General features: G+C 42.1%; 1 protein-coding gene across 12 annotated transcripts in view; it reads right to left on the reverse strand.

The window, feature by feature from the left end:
* Positions 1-12,083, reverse strand: part of RAI2 (retinoic acid induced 2) — a 337,772-nt gene that overhangs the window by 137,227 nt on the left and 188,462 nt on the right. The window lies entirely within an intron of this gene.

Raw genomic sequence — 12,083 nt, forward strand, 5'->3', positions numbered from 1 at the left:
GATGAATCACCAATTCACTCAGCACAGTCCCTGCCTCAGAGCCATGACCGCATGCTCTCATCTCCTTCGGTTGGCCCTATCTGTCACTCTCACCATTCTCTTCCTAATCATCTTCTCCATTACAGTCAGCAGCCAGGCAGGATATAGAATTCATACCTGATGATGTGAATGAAGAAAACTCAATGGAAGAATGACATGCCCAGGTATAGGCAGGCTTTGGGGAACAGAGATGGCGAGGCACTCAGGGAGCAAGGGATGAGGGAAGGAAATGGTGTTACTTGAGTTTGGGGAGAGAGGGAGCCTCCCAGGGGGAGCTGTAATCCTGGAGGGGTGCAGACACTACCAGAGATAGGATGCCAAAGCAGGGAGAGAGCAGGGAAGAAGTCCCCTGGCTTCTCTCTCTTGCCACTCCAAGCTCTGGCTGGGGCCTCCCATTGATCAACCCCTGCTGTGCACCACATGGCAAGGGAGACTGGGTGAGGTGGTGTGTAAGTTCCTGAGGCACAGAATGGCGCAGAGAGGGGTGAGACTGGGCCTGGGGGTCAGTGGGGCAAGGAGAGGAAGTAACACCCCTCACTTCTCCAATAGAAGAGCTAATTTTTGTGTCCCACCAACACTGTCCCACAGCACCTTTCCATTTGGACATTACTGTATGGATTATGAAGCCCTTTGAAACACATACAGCCTTTGATCCTCACAATGTCCGCATGAGGCAAGCACTATAACCTACCCCATTTTTACAGAGGAGGAAACAAGCTTAGAGAATTTGTGGCTCACCCAAGATCACCCCACAGCTAAGAAACAGCACAGTTGAAACAGGAGCCCAGATTTGTGAGTTCAAACTTTTTAACCAGAATCCAGGGGTCGACTTGAGCATACAGTTAAGGTATATACTCTCTGGAACATTTCTCTAATCTCTCACCATCACTCTTCCCTCCAGTTAGCTCCCTCCCTCCTCAGGACCTTACCCCTTCACCAGCTGCCTCTTGCTTCAAACGTGGAAACGTGGTCATGTAAAGTGCTACGCTATCCAACATGGTAGGCCACTAGCCACTTGAAATACAGCTAGTGTGACTGAGGAACTAATTTCTTCCTTCATTTTAAAAAGTTTCTATTTAAATTGATACTTAGACCTTAGTCCCCACCCCCTCCTCACTACCCTTAGGTATAGGTTTTGCTTAGCGACTTGCTCCCAAGGAATAGAGCACAGGAAAGGAGAAAAAAGTAACTTAAGAGTGCAGAAACTTGGAAAACACAACCTCAGCCAGGTGGCCAAGGTCACCATCATCATCCAATCATAAGTCATGTTGACAACACAAACCCGTGATGCCATGTGGTGAGGATGGCACTTCACCTCTGTTGCCTTCCTCACCAAAACCCAGAACCCCAGTCCGATCAAGAGGAAAATATCAGCTAAACCCCAATTGGGGAACATTCTTAAAAATATCTGACAAGTACGCCTCAAAACTGTCAAAGTCACAAGAAACAAGGGAAGTCTGAGAAGCTATCACAGACCAGAAGAGTCTGGATACATGAACAAATGGAATGTGATATCCTAGATTGGATCCTGGAAGAGAATAAGGACATTAGTGGAAAAACTGGTGAATACAAATAAAGACTGTAGTTGAGTTAATAGTAATGTATCAATGGTATTTTCTGAGTTGTGACAAATGCCCATAGTAATGTAAGACATTAACAATAGGAAACACAGGAGTTATATGTGGGAACCTCTGTACCATCTTCATAACTTTTCTGTAAGTGTAAAATTATTCTAAAATATAATTTAGTCCTAAATGAAATGTTTTGCTAAGTATACAAAATGCACACCAGAGTTTAAGGACTTAGTACAAAGAAAAAAAAGAATATAAAATATCTTAATTTCTAAAACGTTGATTACATGTTTGAAATGGTATTTTGGATATATTGAGTTTAATAAGATATACTAATAAAATTAATTTCACTTGTTTCATTTCATGTTTTTTAATATGGCTAGTAGAGAATGTAAATTGCATATGTAGCTTGCATTACATTTCTATGGCAGGTTAGTAACACAAACCCTAAAGCCAAACAGCCTGTATTGAAATCCCAGCTCGGCGCCTAGTAACTGATTAACCTTGAGCACATTAGGTAACCTTTCTGTGTCACAGTATCCATCTGTAAATGGAATACCTACCTCATGGCATTGTTGGGAGGATTCGAGTTCATCTATATAATGTGCTGGGTAACAATAAGCAGTGGAACATAGTAGGTGCTCAATAAATGCTAGCCATTATCATTACAGTAGGGCAGTTTACAGTCAAAGAAAGGGTCTCTGGAGGTTCAACAGTCATCAAAGGATGTGCTGCCAAAGGAAGAAAGACCCTCACTGCTCTCTTTTCCAGGCCCCCCAGCTTCCAACCAGGGCTTCCCATTGCTCAGGCTCCATGGAAACCATCCCCAGGACTCAGCTCACAGGCCACACAGCGAGGCAGAGAGAGGTGGGAAATCCATGGGCAGGGAGCCGATGGTGGGACAAAGGAAGAGAATCCGCACAACAACTCACTACGCCTGCAGCAACTGAAAGCCTCAGCCTGCTGCTTTCCAGGGCCACCCCGCCCCACCTCTGTCCCCAGCTTGATCCTCGGAACAGCCAGGTCTAGTGGGCTCCCCTTAGCCTCTCATGCCCCCATTTCACAGCGGGCTCAGCCCGTGCTCAGAGCCTCTGATCCATCACCGGTCCTGGACAGCCTTTTCAGAGATAGTCAGTATATGAAAAGATGGGCATTTTTTGTCTTTTCACTGATTTCTTGTCTTTATCCTGTAAAGGGAACGGCTGATCTTTGAAGGCAAAGAACAGGTATTCTAAGTATTAGGTACAGCCCCCTGCGTCCTGAACTGCTGGTTGATGAAGATAATAAGAATGATGATTAATGACCTCAGAGCTGTGTTTTGGGTGGGATTTTTTCCTACAGGATTCCTCCCACGGTTCCTAATGTCTACCTTAACTGGCCAAGCCACCACTTCCTGAAACAGATGAAGCCAGGGTGGGTGGGCTTTGTGTGTAGGGCCAGCATTACCTCTGTGAGCCCACCGCACTAGCCTTCCTCTTGTGCTGGCCATATGGCCTCATCTCTGCTCAGTGTTTCCAGGACGCATGTGCACGTTCCAGACAGCCTCTATTATGTAAATGAGACTCCTCTAGCACCCCCCACACCCCTTTGGGAATCTTTCTAATTAATTAAGTTTAAAACACCCTCACACACATACTCCTTTCCATGGTGTTAGGTGGTTTTAACACTATTCTATTTTGGGGGTGTGACTCTACTTTAAGGATAGGAAGCACATGTTTTTATGACTCTGGTTACCTAAGTACTCAATCTCATTAAACTCCTAAAATCATCACCTTCTCCCAGGGTCTCCCAATGGACTGTTTTCCCTGCCAATATTTATGCATTTTGGGCTATTTTATTAGGTGCATACAAGTTTAGAATGGTTTTATCTTTCTGAGGAGTTGAATCCTTTATAGTGAGTGACCCCTTCTAACCCTGATAATGCTTTTTATCCTAAAGTCTATACTCCCCAATGTAGCTTTTGTTGGGTTAGTAATTGCCTGTGTCTTTATTTAGCCAGTCACTTTCTGCCTTTCTGCATTCTTATGCCTGAAGTATGGCTCTTGTTATGGGACATATATACTCAGATTTTTAAAAAATCCTATCCGACAAGTTCTGTTTTTTAACTGGCTAGTTTAATCTCTTTGCATATTTGGTGAGTAATACTAGTTATTATGTTTGGAGTTGCTTTGTCACCTTATTCTTTAAATTTCATTTTTCCTATTTTTTCTGTGATTCTTTTTCTTTCCCATTTCTCGCCATTTGTTTGGGTTGTCATTTACTGTCTGTTTGTTGGGGTATTTGTTTCCTTATTTCATTGTTCCTTTTTACTTGTTTGGACTTTATAGACTATTTTTATTCATTTAGTGATTACTCTTGAAATTTCATCATGTATATTTAACTTATAAAATCAAAAATTCAACAATATTTTAACTTCCCAATAGAACAGGGATTGGCAAACTATGGTCCAATGATTAAATCTGCCCACCACCTGTCTTTGTAAATAAAGATTTATTGGAACACAAACATGTTCTTTTATTTGCATACTTGTCCATGGCTGCTTATACAGTACAATGGCAGAGTTTCATAGTTGTGACAGCAAGTGAATGGGATGCAAAACTTAGAATATTTACTATCTGCCCTTTATAGAAAAAGTTTGCCAACCCCTGTTCCCTAGTACTACTTTTAAGGCTCTTAGGAAATTTTAGCTCTGATCCCCCCTCGCCTGATTTGTTTGTAATTATTGTGCAATATTTCACTTTGTCATTTTTCTTAACTCTATAAATTCAACATCTGTATTCCTTTTTCCCCCAACTATTATTTGCTCATATATACATATGTTTTTACATTTTTACATATTTGCTCATATGTACACATGTTTTTGTTGCCCACTATTCCGTTTTGCATCTCGGGTCATCCTTCTGACATTATTTCCCTTCTCCCTGGAGTATGCCTTTTAAATGCATTCCTTTAATGAAGACCTTTTGGTAGTAAATCCTTCTGTTTTTCTGTGTTTATAAATATCTTAATTTTGCCGTCCTTCCTGAAATATGATTTTCTGAGTACACAATTCTAAGCTATAAGTTATCTTCTCTCAACAGTTGGAAAATATTATTCCACTGTCTTCTGATTTCCATTGTGTGGAAGGCAACTGCTACTCTAATTGTCATTCCTTTGAGGATGATCCATCTTTTCTCTCTGGCCCCTTTTAAGATCTCTTGGCAGTCGGTGTTCTGCTGTTGAATTATGATGTGTTTAGGCCAGAATTTCCTGTTTTTAAAATATCCTTCTGGGTATATGTTGTGATTTCTGGATGTGTGTTGCCATGTTTTTCATCAGTCTTGGAAGAGTTTTGCCATTATCTCTTCAAATCCTTCTCTCTCTCTCTCTTTATCCTCTTATTCCAATCAGATTTATGTTTGACTTTCTCATTCTAGCTTCCAATCACTTTGTCTCTCTTTCATATTTTCTATTTCCTTCCCTCTATGTGCTGCGTGATGGGTAATTTTCTAATCCTCTCTTCAGCTGGACTTAATCTACTGTTTAACCAGTCCATTTTGGTTTTTTGTTTCAGTATTTTATTTTTATTTATAGAAGTTCCATTAAAAAAATCTTCCTGGTTATCTCTGCTAGCCTACTGTTGCTTGCTCATCTGTGTGATTGTATCTTCTATGTCTAAACATGTCATACATAGCCGTTCTGTATTCTGTATCTGAAAGTTCCTCTCTGTCTAATCACTGGGGAGATCTGAATGTATTACATGTGGCTTATGCTGCCTCTGGCTCATGGTGGCTTGCCTTAGCATATTGTGAGCTTCTTGCTTGACTTTTATCTATGGGAATCCTATAGGTCTAAGTTAAAGAAGCTTTTTTTCCCAAAGAACATTTACTTCAGCAGAAAGTCAGGGACAACTCTGATCTAAGACCACTTCAGCCACTTTGAAGATCTTGGCTGTAGTAAATGGGTCCCAGGATAAGCATCGCTGCATCAATGCTGGCCCATGTCTGAGTATGCCTTCAAATGTTGCTATGGGTATCAACTGTCAGGGCATTCCCCCCACACCTACTGCTTGCAGTTTAAGGCTCTGGCCCAGGTTCACATTAGTTTTTATTTTGGGGGTTGGTGTGTGGAAGCCTTTGGAAATCTCTCAACTACTTCCAAGCCCAGAAATGCCTTGAAGAGTGTTTCATATCTAGGATATGGCTGGTACGTAGTGGGAGACTCCCTCGGAGCACTCCATCCACCCACAACACACACACTACTAGCACCACCACCACCACATTGCCAGAAGCAGAAGGTTCAGTGTGAAACTTTGAAGCATATGTTGTTTTGAGGGAAATCTGGTTGGAAAAAAATGCCATTATTCATTGTTTCATTTAGTATTCAAATATAAAACTAGCTTTCTTATCTAGTCACTCTCTTATCATGCCTCATATTGAGAATGGCTATGGGCCTCAAGATACTTGCTTACTATGTACACAGCTGATACTCTGGCACATGGTACCTAAAGATAGGTCCTGTACTGTAAATCCGTTTGCCTTTAGAAGTGGGCATTGATGATCTTGGCCACTTGCCTTAATCTCACTCACACACAGAAACTGTTGATACTTCAATGCTACAGGAAGACATTATTTAGCCTTCAGAGCTTGCCGTTTTATTTGCCAAATGCTTTACAACTCATTTTTGGTATATCATTTCTCACTACCACTCAGAGAGAAAATCAGGTGGTCCATTCTGGGTCCATTTCCATGCCTCCCACTATTGATCTTCCTGAGTTGACTCAAAACCTGCAAATCTCCATCGTGCTTTTTTTGCCACATTTACTGAATAAGAGAATCAACTAAAATTAACAACTGGCTGCCAGCTTTCCCCATACCACTTCTTTCTGGATTAGGCATCGGGGAAAGGGGGCTGATCTGACAAGTGGGAAAACAAACCCTGGTGTAGTGACGTTTCTTTCTTTGAACCCCTGCTGTGGCACAGGGAGAAAACTTTGCATCCAGTGTTAGTGCTGAGGACAAATGCTCTTCACAAGACTCCTCCATTATGGGGGGAAGTGCTCTTGTATTCAAAAGTCCCCCTAGACACAGAGAGTGCGGTGTCACCGAAAGAGGGAGAAGCCTTTAAGCGGGCGTCCTTGGGAAAAGTGGGGCAGGTTGGATGAGGAAAGTATGGGAAGCATTCCAGCCATTTTGAGAAGACTATAAGGTCCCTAAGACTGTGAAAGGAAGAAAAATTCACGTTTACTGAACTCCTGTTATGGACCCGGTACTTTTCTTTCTGTCTTGAATAAATTATGAAAAAAAATGTCGAAAATAAGAGAGACTAAGGAGAATAACACCCATTTACCTATCACCTAGATCTAACAAGTAACATTTTGTTGTATTTATTTCATCTATTTTTTTGTATTCAGAATTATGGACATAATAATATTTTACCCTTAAAAACATTATCATATCCTTTATAATCACACTGCCATTTCCATACCTAACAAAATTGACAATAATTCCCTAATATTATATAATGCTCATTCTGTGTTAAAATTTCCCCCAATTGTCTCCCAAATGTCTTTTATAGATGGTTGCTCAAAGCACGGTTCAATCAAGAGCAATGCATTGCATTTGGTCATTTTATCTAAGACTTCATTAAACCAGATGATCCTGGTAATTTTCATATATTTTTATCTTCGTAACAATCCGAAGAGGCAGTTATCATTATTTCCATTGTGCAAATGTAAAAATTGAGGCTAGAAAAGTAGTTAGCCCAAGATCACACTGTCAGTACGTGTGCAGAGGACATTTTCTGCTTTTTCACCTGCCCGGTGTCCCCTCCACCGCCCAGTTTTGAGCACGTTCTATTGCGTCTTGGTGGGGCACACTCCTGGCGGCCAGGAGGCAGGCATATAAACTTGCTTGACAAATCGGATGCCTTGGTCAAGGACTCTGAGTCTAGAACAGCACTGCCCAAGAACTTTCTGCAATAATGGAAATGTTCTGTATCTGTGCTGCCCAATATGGTACCACTAGACACATGTAGTGGCTGCTGTAGCAGACAGCACAGTTCTCGACATAATGATGCCAAATTGCAGGGACATTTGAGAAATTATACATGGCATCGGTGGTAACATTTAGTCTGGTGGTATTGGCAGCTCTGAGGATTGGGTGGATGGTGGTTTTCTGGATAGATAACTTGCCTACTTTCAGAGCCTGACCCTCTACTCAGCCTAACAAATACCAGAATCACCCAATAGGCATCCAGTAAATTCCCTTTTTGCTTAAATTTTCAAAGTCAGTTTCTACTATTTGAAATGAAAAGTCCTTTGGCAGACACTGCTAGTTGTCAGCTGATTACTTTTTTTCCTTAGGAACATAATCTCCATTTTTGACTGGGTGCAAGTTTTAGCTGGTTGTGGCTACATGACTAAGTTCTGATCAACGAGATAGAGGTGGAAGTGTGATGTGCAAATTCCAGAGAGTATCTTTAAATAGGATATTATTTTCTTTCTTCCTCCTTCTAGCTGGCTAGAGTATAGATGTGATAGGTGGAGCTCAAGCAGTCATTTGTGGGCCATGAAGTAGAAACCAAGTGTCGAGGATGGCAGAGCATCAAAATAGAAGGAACATGTGGCCCTGGGGATTCTAAAGTCACTACAGTAGACTTGATGGCTTACAATTATGTGAAAGAGAAAATTTTCTATCTTGTTTATGCCAGTGTGGTTTCTTTTTCTTCTTTTTGGGCTGAACCTTACCCTACTGCTACTTTTCAGCTGGACCTTGATTAAAAACCCTGAGACAAGTATGGCTGGTAGATCTAAATTTGAACTCACATCTGGGATGAAAGGATGGGGAATGAGATAAACTTATTCTCTAGGACTATTCTCCACACACTGATGTTCATGCTTCTACGGGCCAAGCCTATGCTTTGCAGGACTCATCCATCATCTTGCCTATACACAGTGCTATTCTTTAACTACATCAAGAGGGGCCCTATCCTTGGCCTTGACCATTACACAACCCCAGTCTGGCTGGGCCCGTTCTACAGGGTGAGGAGCCCACAAGGCCAAAACTGTCCAGACCATGGCTTAGGTGACAGGAACCTTGGAATTCCCAGAACAAATGGCCAAAACCAGCTTCCAGAGCCTGCATGGACTTATTCCCTGGGTCCTTCTTCCCAAGGGCAGACTGTGCAGCCAGTATGAATACTATATGTTAGAGATGAGGCCACGGGGTAGCTGCTATTTGCAGGGAGGTTGAATAGAATTGAGGTGGACGCCCCAACCCACCGGTCCATGTGCTGACAAGGCCCTGGATAGTGGGAGATGGAGTCTAGGAGGGAAGAGATGGGTGGGTGGGTTACAGGATGGTGACACAGGTTTACTTGCCCCATGCCATATGGTCCACTATATGCCATTACATGAACTCCAAGGAGTCCAATAATTTTTAATTCAAACCTGGTCTTCCAAGTCTTACAAAGTTATATTTGTCAAGGTAAGAGGATGAACATGTTTTGATTAACAACTTAATAGCTTGTTTATAGCTTAAGTATTTGGAGATATATATACATAGGCTTCCATTTGCACTCTGGTTCCAGGTCTTACAAATATTAGTGGCAAGCCTACTTGTGCAAAAGCTTAAATACTATTTCCTACTTCTGAAACAGCGAATGCAGTACACAATCCCATGCCCTCCTTTCTGAGTTATTTGTTTTCCTCTCACTTCCCCTATTATTTTCTTGTTCTCTCCCTGAAGTTCTCCTCTGGTCGTCATAAATCCTCTGTAGGCGGGGACCTGGCTTCCTATTTCTTTCACAGCCCACTGGCCCTTTAGCACAAAGTGTTCTGGATGCCCTGGGTCTCTGCCCAATATGTCTTAACCCTGGATGAGCAGAAGAACTGTGAGGGGAATGCCTTAAAAATATGGACCCCTAGTCCCAAGCTAGTCATTCTGATTGAGAAAGCTCAGCAGAAGCTGGGGAATCTGCTTTTTTTAAAATCCTGCAGATGATTCTGAAGGACAACCGTGACTGCCACACTTAATACAGTGACCGACTTACTCACCCCCTCCTGACCGCAGACTATTGTCCTCAGAGGTAGAGAGAAGGGTGAGGAGATGAGAATGGGGAATTTCGCAGTTGAGCGCCCGGGGCCTCCCAAGCTCTAGGGTGCTGCACCTACATCTTGCTTTGACTGACCTCTTAGTGTTGGGTGGCCATCAACAGCATTTCCCATGGCTCAAGGCTTGATCATGGATTTCAAAATCTGAGCGGCACTCAAATGAGTATCCATTCCTCCTTCCATTTTGGGGGGGAAGAATATACTCCTAACTGGTATTTACACAGTAGTTGGCATATAGTGCATGTTTATTAAATGTTTACCTGGGAAAAATATCTTGCCTGAGTTCAAGGAGCATTGCATTTGGTTGTGGGAAAACATCACTGGAACTTTATATACAGATTCCTTCAAGGAAATGAGCTAAATGTTCTCTTTAATCTATATACCTACAGACAAATGAACTTATTTAGTAGCCAACCGTAGACTTTAAAAATCCAAATGACCTTAAATAAATACCTGTCAACCCCTCCTACTTTACCATTCATGGATGCTTTCACCAAGACTTCTACTCACATTTTTAACGTTCCCTTTATTTGAAATACAGTCAGGTGCCAGGATATGCAAACACAACCTGCCTGAAGCCCTTCATAGGTCATTCGCTTTATGCTGTCTTTTAAGATAAAGGTAGGTTCCTTTAGAAAACCAACTACACGTAGAAGAGCTGAAACCCAGCAAACATTTAGATAACACAAAATAGGAAAACTTCAGAGCTGGGGGCCAGATGTCCTGAAGAATTTTTCTAGGGAAAAGTCTCTGAGATGAACGGTCTCTGTTGGTTTGCTGCCCAGCGTTTTGTCACTAGAGCTGCTATGGCATAAGATCGCAACAAGAGTTTGATCTTTTGTCTTGATCTCAGTTATTTTTGGCCCCATAGGTTGGAATCATTTTCAATAACTGCCCTGGAAACAGCTCTGTCAAGTCCCTTCTTTGTTTCATGCCACAGATCTTGACTGAAAATAGTACAATGGCTTCATTAGGGACTATAAAAGGCTCATGCCAGGAATCCTTGGGAAGCCACAACACAAAGATACCAAGGCCGTTTTAAGAAGATGAAATGAGAACAACTATGTACCAGTGGGTCAATTAAACACGCTCTTCCTCCTTTGCTGGAACAAGCAAGTGACTGAGCCTCAGCATTTGCGGTTTGCTTCTTGCAATAGCTTCACTGACCCCACAAACCCCTAAGCAGGAGTTGCTGGGGCTTGCCTCAGGGTCATCAGATTTGATGTTTCATTTGAGCCACATGAGGAGATGAGTGCCACTGCTAGGTCCCTTTGAAGGAAAATGTTAAATTGAAACCAACGCTGTTGCCAAGTTTCTCAGAATAAAAGGAGTCTGCTAAGTGAGACTATTGAGAGTATCATCTCCTCCACTCTGCTTTTTGCCAGAATATTCTATTAACTTAGCAACATTCAGAGCCTTGTCAGGATTCCATATTACAGTCCACAGACTTAATTGGGACCATACAGAGAGAATAGCAAGCATGGACTAAGTTTCCTAGGGGCTTGGGATTATTGAAAAGAGTCACACAGTAGGGGGTGTGATTGAGGGGCCCCCGCAGGCAGATGTAGAGGGCCCCAAAGCAGATCTACTGCAGCCTGGAGTATCCTGGTCTGTTTGACTTTTCCTTGTATGTTATAATTTTTAAAAATTGAGAATCTTACGGAAGAAAAAAAGAACCCTTAGGATGATTCTCTTTCTTTTCATTTTAAATAAAATGCCTGAGACCCAGAGAGATATAGCAGCTAGATGTGAAACTCAAGGACACACAACTGGCGGGCAGCTGACACATGCTTACTTGTTCGTGCTCTGCTACTGGAATAGTTTTGGCAGCTAATGACAGCCGAAAAGGTTTGCATCAATGAGGGTTAGCTACTCCACTGCAACCTCTGAACAAGGCTAGGAGGAAAGCAATTCTCAAAGCATGTCCCATAGCCTTACATGAAAGGTTCACTCAAAAATATACAACAGCAATATAGCATGACAGGGTTATATTATCAGTACAGCAACATCAGGCAATAAGCAACCCTCCTAAACCAGTGGTTGGGCAAGGGCTCACTTAGCATTCAATCCTTGGGTGCCATTCCTAAGGGTACAAACTATGGATGTTACTAGATTCTTAGACCTGGTACATGCAAGAATATAGGGAATATTGCTAAACTATTCGGGCAGATCCACCTATCTTGAGTTCATGTGATTTCATCAATGAGAGCTCGTTTCAATATTCATCATGCTGATTAACAAGTCATTTCACCAATAAAACCTCTTTCTGACATTTACTATGCTCATTAGCAAAACCTAGGTGATCTAGATAGCAGGAATGGATATAATGGCATCCTCTAGAGGGTGGCTCCTCTGCTTAGAATGCCCACAGACCAGCCCTG

The sequence above is a fragment of the Manis javanica genome, chromosome X, assembly GCF_040802235.1.
Source record: "Manis javanica isolate MJ-LG chromosome X, MJ_LKY, whole genome shotgun sequence".
Classification (NCBI taxonomy): domain Eukaryota; kingdom Metazoa; phylum Chordata; class Mammalia; order Pholidota; family Manidae; genus Manis; species Manis javanica.